The sequence below is a fragment of the Triturus cristatus genome, chromosome 4_1 (assembly GCF_964204655.1).
Source record: "Triturus cristatus chromosome 4_1, aTriCri1.1, whole genome shotgun sequence".
In the NCBI taxonomy this organism is placed as follows: Eukaryota; Metazoa; Chordata; class Amphibia; order Caudata; family Salamandridae; genus Triturus; species Triturus cristatus.
In genome coordinates this window covers 137,938,404-137,943,403 of record NC_140585.1, presented here as the reverse complement: position 1 = coordinate 137,943,403, position 5,000 = coordinate 137,938,404, and the positions used below count along the sequence as shown (strand labels likewise).

The 5,000-nt window shown below is 39.6% G+C and overlaps 4 non-coding genes across 4 annotated transcripts; all 4 read left to right on the top strand.

The window, feature by feature from the left end:
* The first annotated feature begins 1,582 nt into the window (after nucleotides 1–1,582).
* Nucleotides 1,583–1,655, top strand: TRNAR-UCG (transfer RNA arginine (anticodon UCG)). The gene has a single exon. It is a non-coding gene; the product is annotated as a tRNA-Arg (tRNA).
* Nucleotides 1,656–2,450: 795 nt separating this feature from the next.
* On the top strand, nucleotides 2,451–2,523 carry TRNAW-CCA (transfer RNA tryptophan (anticodon CCA)). Its single transcript has one exon. It is a non-coding gene; the product is annotated as a tRNA-Trp (tRNA).
* A 647-nt stretch (nucleotides 2,524–3,170) lies between these two features.
* TRNAR-UCG (transfer RNA arginine (anticodon UCG)) lies at nucleotides 3,171–3,243 on the top strand. Its single transcript has one exon. It is a non-coding gene; the product is annotated as a tRNA-Arg (tRNA).
* A 1,515-nt stretch (nucleotides 3,244–4,758) lies between these two features.
* TRNAR-UCG (transfer RNA arginine (anticodon UCG)) lies at nucleotides 4,759–4,831 on the top strand. The gene has a single exon. It is a non-coding gene; the product is annotated as a tRNA-Arg (tRNA).
* The last annotated feature ends 169 nt before the right edge of the window (nucleotides 4,832–5,000 follow it).

The window sequence follows — 5,000 nt, the reverse complement described above, 5'->3', positions numbered from 1 at the left end:
GTGGCCTAATGGATAAGGCGTCTGACTTCGGATCAGAAGTTTGAGGGTTCGAGTCCCTTCGTGGTCGTTTTTGGCCAATGGTCACACAATCTGCTTTACATTCAGAGTGGAAAAAGTCTTTTCCAATACTCTTGTAGTCCTCACTTTCTCATTACTAATCATTAATAAAGTGGAGTACATACTGTAAACTCATTCAGGTTGCATCTTCAGTCTAACTACTTGTGCATTTTAGTGGCATTAAAAAGTGCTTCTATGCCGACGCACTGAATATGTAATAGGTTTGCAGAATTTTGACGTGACAGAATGGGTTTTTAGCTTAAGTGTGTGTAGAAGAACTGCAAGGTGTGTGCCTATGTGTGCATAGAGTGGTACATGTGTAAAATCTGTATGATTTGGGCAGTTAAAGTGCTGATTTTGCCTCCGAGTAAGAAAAGTACTACACAAAATGTATGAAGGATCGGCACATTGGCTGCCTTTGCTGATGCTCCCGTTGCCTAATTTGTAGTGCAATGGTTAAGTTGCAGAGTGTGGTTGAACTTGGTTAGGAGACTTAGTGCCTCTTTCCGTGTCCTACTGATGATAAGGATGGCTTGATACCATTTTCTAAGCCCAGTATATTGAGAAAAGAAGTAAGTGAAGAAGAAGTGTGGAGTCGAAAGTGGTTCTCCAATTTCTCTCCACTTGCTAAAATTGCAAAGTCTCCATTATAGCATAGAAGAGAGCGTTAAAGTCGGGGATGGAAGAGGATGAAAATGGGAAGTTTACTTATAGAGAGAAGTGAGAAATGCCCTGTGTGCACACACCGGTGTCTGACCATAGAATACATTTAAATAAAGCCTCTAGAAACGAGCTATGCATGTGTGCCTCAGTGGCCTAATGGATAAGGCACTGGCTTCCTAAGCCAGGGATTGTGGGTTTGAGTCCCATCTGAGGTGATAACCAAAATCCTGCCTCTTTCTTTTCCAGAAAATTAGGTAGATTTATTACATGCTTCCTCTCGGAAGTTTATGAGGGATTAGGTACTTTGAAACTGTCCCCTTTTACTTGTGTACACTTCACAGTCATGTTAGTGTTCTGAAACTACAAAGTAGATTTTTAAATGCCTATTTTTGTGAGATGCATTTTCGACCGGCCAGAACATATTCCTTTGGAAAAAATGATTTGAATTGGATTGGTGTGAATCTTGTTTCTAGAGGTGGTGACAGGCTTTCAGTTACTTGAATAGGTCAAGCCAGGATTCATAAAACTTATACAACCTATGTGAGTGTGAAAAATTAGCATATGCAGGAAGGAGCAATTTGTACTACTTTCAAAACAGTTTCACTCCACGTCTGGAAACGTCCAGATCTATGTAGAGCATACAAATGAGCTTTAAACTCATGAGGAAAGAGGTTTGTATGCAAAAAGGAAAACAAAAGCATATTGTACTCATAAAATTCTCAATATATAGATTCCAAAAAAGTGCTTCCAGCGAAAAGAGCTGAAAGAACACTATGGGATGTAAACCTGAATACCTTTCAATAATATGTTCTCCATCCATGCATACCACCTACATGATAAAAATCATCTCAGGTGAACGGATGACCGCGTGGCCTAATGGATAAGGCGTCTGACTTCGGATCAGAAGATTGAGGGTTCGAGTCCCTTCGTGGTCGTTTTTGGCCAATGGTCACACAATCTGCTTTACATTCAGAGTGGAAAAAGTATTTTCCAATACTCTTGTAGTCCTCACTTTCTCATTACTAATCATTAATAAAGTGGAGTACATACTGTAAACTCATTCAGGTTGCATCTTCAGTCTAACTACTTGTGCATTTTAGTGGCATTAAAAAGTGCTTCTATGCCGACGCACTGAATATGTAATAGGTTTGCAGAATTTTGACGTGACAGAATGGGTTTTTAGCTTAAGTGTGTGTAGAAGAACTGCAAGGTGTGTGCCTATGTGTGCATAGAGTGTAACATGTGTAAAATCTGTATGATTTGGGCAGTTAAAGTGCTGATTTTGCCTCCGAGTAAGAAAAGTACTACACAAAATGTATAAAGGATCGGCACATTGGCTGCCTTTGCTGATGCCCCCGTTGCCTAATTTGTAGTGCAATGGTTAAGTTGCAGAGTGTGGTTGAACTTGGTTAGGAGACTTAGTGCCTCTTTCCGTGTCCTACTGATGATAAGGATGGCTTGATACCATTTTCTAAGCCCAGTATATTGAGAAAAGAAGTAAGTGAAGAAGAAGTGTGGAGTCGAAAGTGGTTCTCCAATTTCTCTCCACTTGCTAAAATTGCAAAGTCTCCATTATAGCATAGAAGAGAGCGTTAAAGTCGGGGATGGAAGAGGATGAAAATGGGAAGTTTACTTATAGAGAGAAGTGAGAAATGCCCTGTGTGCACACACCAGTGTCTGACCATAGAATACATTTAAATAATGCCTCTAAAAAAGAGATATGCATGTGTGTCTCAGTGGCCTAATGGATAAGGCACTGGCCTCCAAAGCCAGGGATTGTGGGTTCGAGTCCCATCTGAGGTGATAACAAAAATCCTCCCTCTTTCTTTTCCAGAAAATTAGGTAGATTTATTACATGCTTCCTCTCGGAAGTTTATGAGGGATTAGGTACTTTGAAACTGTCCCATTTTACTTGTGTACACTTCACAGTCATGTTAGTCTTCTGAAACTGCAAAGTAGATTTTTAAATGCCTATTTTTGTGAGATGCATTTTCGACCGGCCAGAACATATTCTTTTGGAAAAAATGATTTAAATTGGATTGGTGTGAATCTTGTTTCTAGAGGTGGTGACAGGCTTTCAGCTACTTGAATAGGTCAAGCCAGGATTCATAAAACTTATACAAACTATGTGAGTGTGAAAAATTAGCATATGCAGGAAGGAGCAATTTGTACTACTTTCAAAACAGTTTCAAACCACGTCTGGAAACGTCCAGAGCTATGTAGAGCATACAAATGAGCTTTAAACTCATGAGGAAAGAGGTTTGTATGCAAAAAGGAAAACAAAAGCATATCGTACTCATAAAATTCTCAATATATATATTCCAAAAAAGTGCTTCCAGCGAAAAGAGCTGAAAGAACACTATGGGATGTAAACTTGAATACCTTTCAATAATATGTTCTCCATCCATGCATACCAACTACATGATAAAAATCATCTCAGGTGAACGGATGACCGCGTGGCCTAATGGATAAGGCGTCTGACTTCGGATCAGGAGATTGAGGGTTCGAGTCCCTTCGTGGTCGTTTTTGGCCAATGGTCACACAATCTGCTTTACATTCAGAGTGGAAAAAGTATTTTCCAATACTCTTGTAGTCCTCACTTTCTCATTACTAATCATTAATAAAGTGGAGTACATACTGTAAACTCATTCAGGTTGCATCTTCAGTCTAACTACTTGTGCATTTTAGTGGGATTAAAAAGTGCTTCTATGCCGACGCACTGAATATGTAATAGGTTTGCAGAATTTTGACGTGACAGAATGGGTTTTTAGCTTAAGTGTGTGTAGAAGAACTGCAAGGTGTGTGCCTATGTGTGCATAGAGTAGTACATGTGTAAAATCTGTATGATTTGGGCAGTTAAAGTGCTGATTTTGCCTCCGAGTAAGAAAAGTACTACACAAAATGTATAAAGGATCGGCACATTGGCTGCCTTTGCTGATGCCCCCATTGCCTAATTTGTAGTGCAATGGTTAAGTTGCAGAGTGTGGTTGAACTTGGTTAGGAGACTTAGTGCCTCTTTCCGTGTCCTACTGATGATAAGGATGGCTTGATACCATTTTCTAAGCCCAATATATTGAGAAAAGAAGTAAGTGAAGAAGAAGTGTGGAGTCGAAAGTGGTTCTCCAATTTCTCTCCACTTGCTAAAATTGCAAAGTCTCCATTATAGCATAGAAGAGAGCGTTAAAGTCGGGGATGGAAGAGGATGAAAATGGGAAGTTTACTTATAGAGAGAAGTGAGAAATGCCCTGTGTGCACACACCGGTGTCTGACCATAGAATACATTTAAATAATGCCTCTAGAAAAGAGCTATGCATGTGTGCCTCAGTGGCCTAATGGATAAGGCACTGGCCTCCTAAGCCAGGGATTGTGGCTTCGAGTCCCATCTGAGGTGATAACAAAAATCCTGCCTCTTTCTTTTCCAGAAAATTAGGTAGATTTATTACATGCTTCCTCTCAGAAGTTTATGAGGGATTAGGTACTTTGAAACTGTCACGTTTTACTTGTGTACACTTCACAGTCATGTTAGTGTTCTGAAACTGCAAAGTAGATTTTTAAATGCCTATTTTTGTGAGATACATTTTCGACCGGCCAGAACATATTCCTTTGGAAAAAATGATTTGAATTGGATTGGTGTGAATCTTGTTTCTAGAGGTGGTGACAGGCTTTCAGCTACTTGAATAGGTCAAGCCAGGATTCATAAAACTTATACAACCTATGTGAGTGTGAAAAATTAGCATATGCAGGAAGGAGCAATTTGTACTACTTTCAAAACAGTTTGACTCCACGTCTGGAAACGTCCAGAGCTATGTAGAGCATACAAATGAGCTTTAAACTCATGAGGAAAGAGGTTTGTATGCAAAAAGGAAAACAAAAGCATATTGTACTAATAAAATTCTCAATATATAGATTCCAAAAAAGTGCTTCCAGCGAAAAGAGCTGAAAGAACACTATGGGATGTAAACCTGAATACCTTTCAATAATATGTTCTCCATCCATGCATACCAACTACATGATAAAAATCATCTCAGGTGAACGGATGACCGCGTGGCCTAATGGATAAGGCGTCTGACTTCGGATCAGGAGATTGAGGGTTCGAGTCCCTTCGTGGTCGTTTTTGGCCAATGGTCACACAATCTGCTTTACATTCAGAGTGGAAAAAGTCTTTTCCAATACTCTTGTAGTCCTCACTTTCTCATTACTAATCATTAATAAAGTGGAGTACATACTGTAAACTCATTCAGGTTGCATCTTCAGTCTAACTACTTGTGCATTTTAGTGGG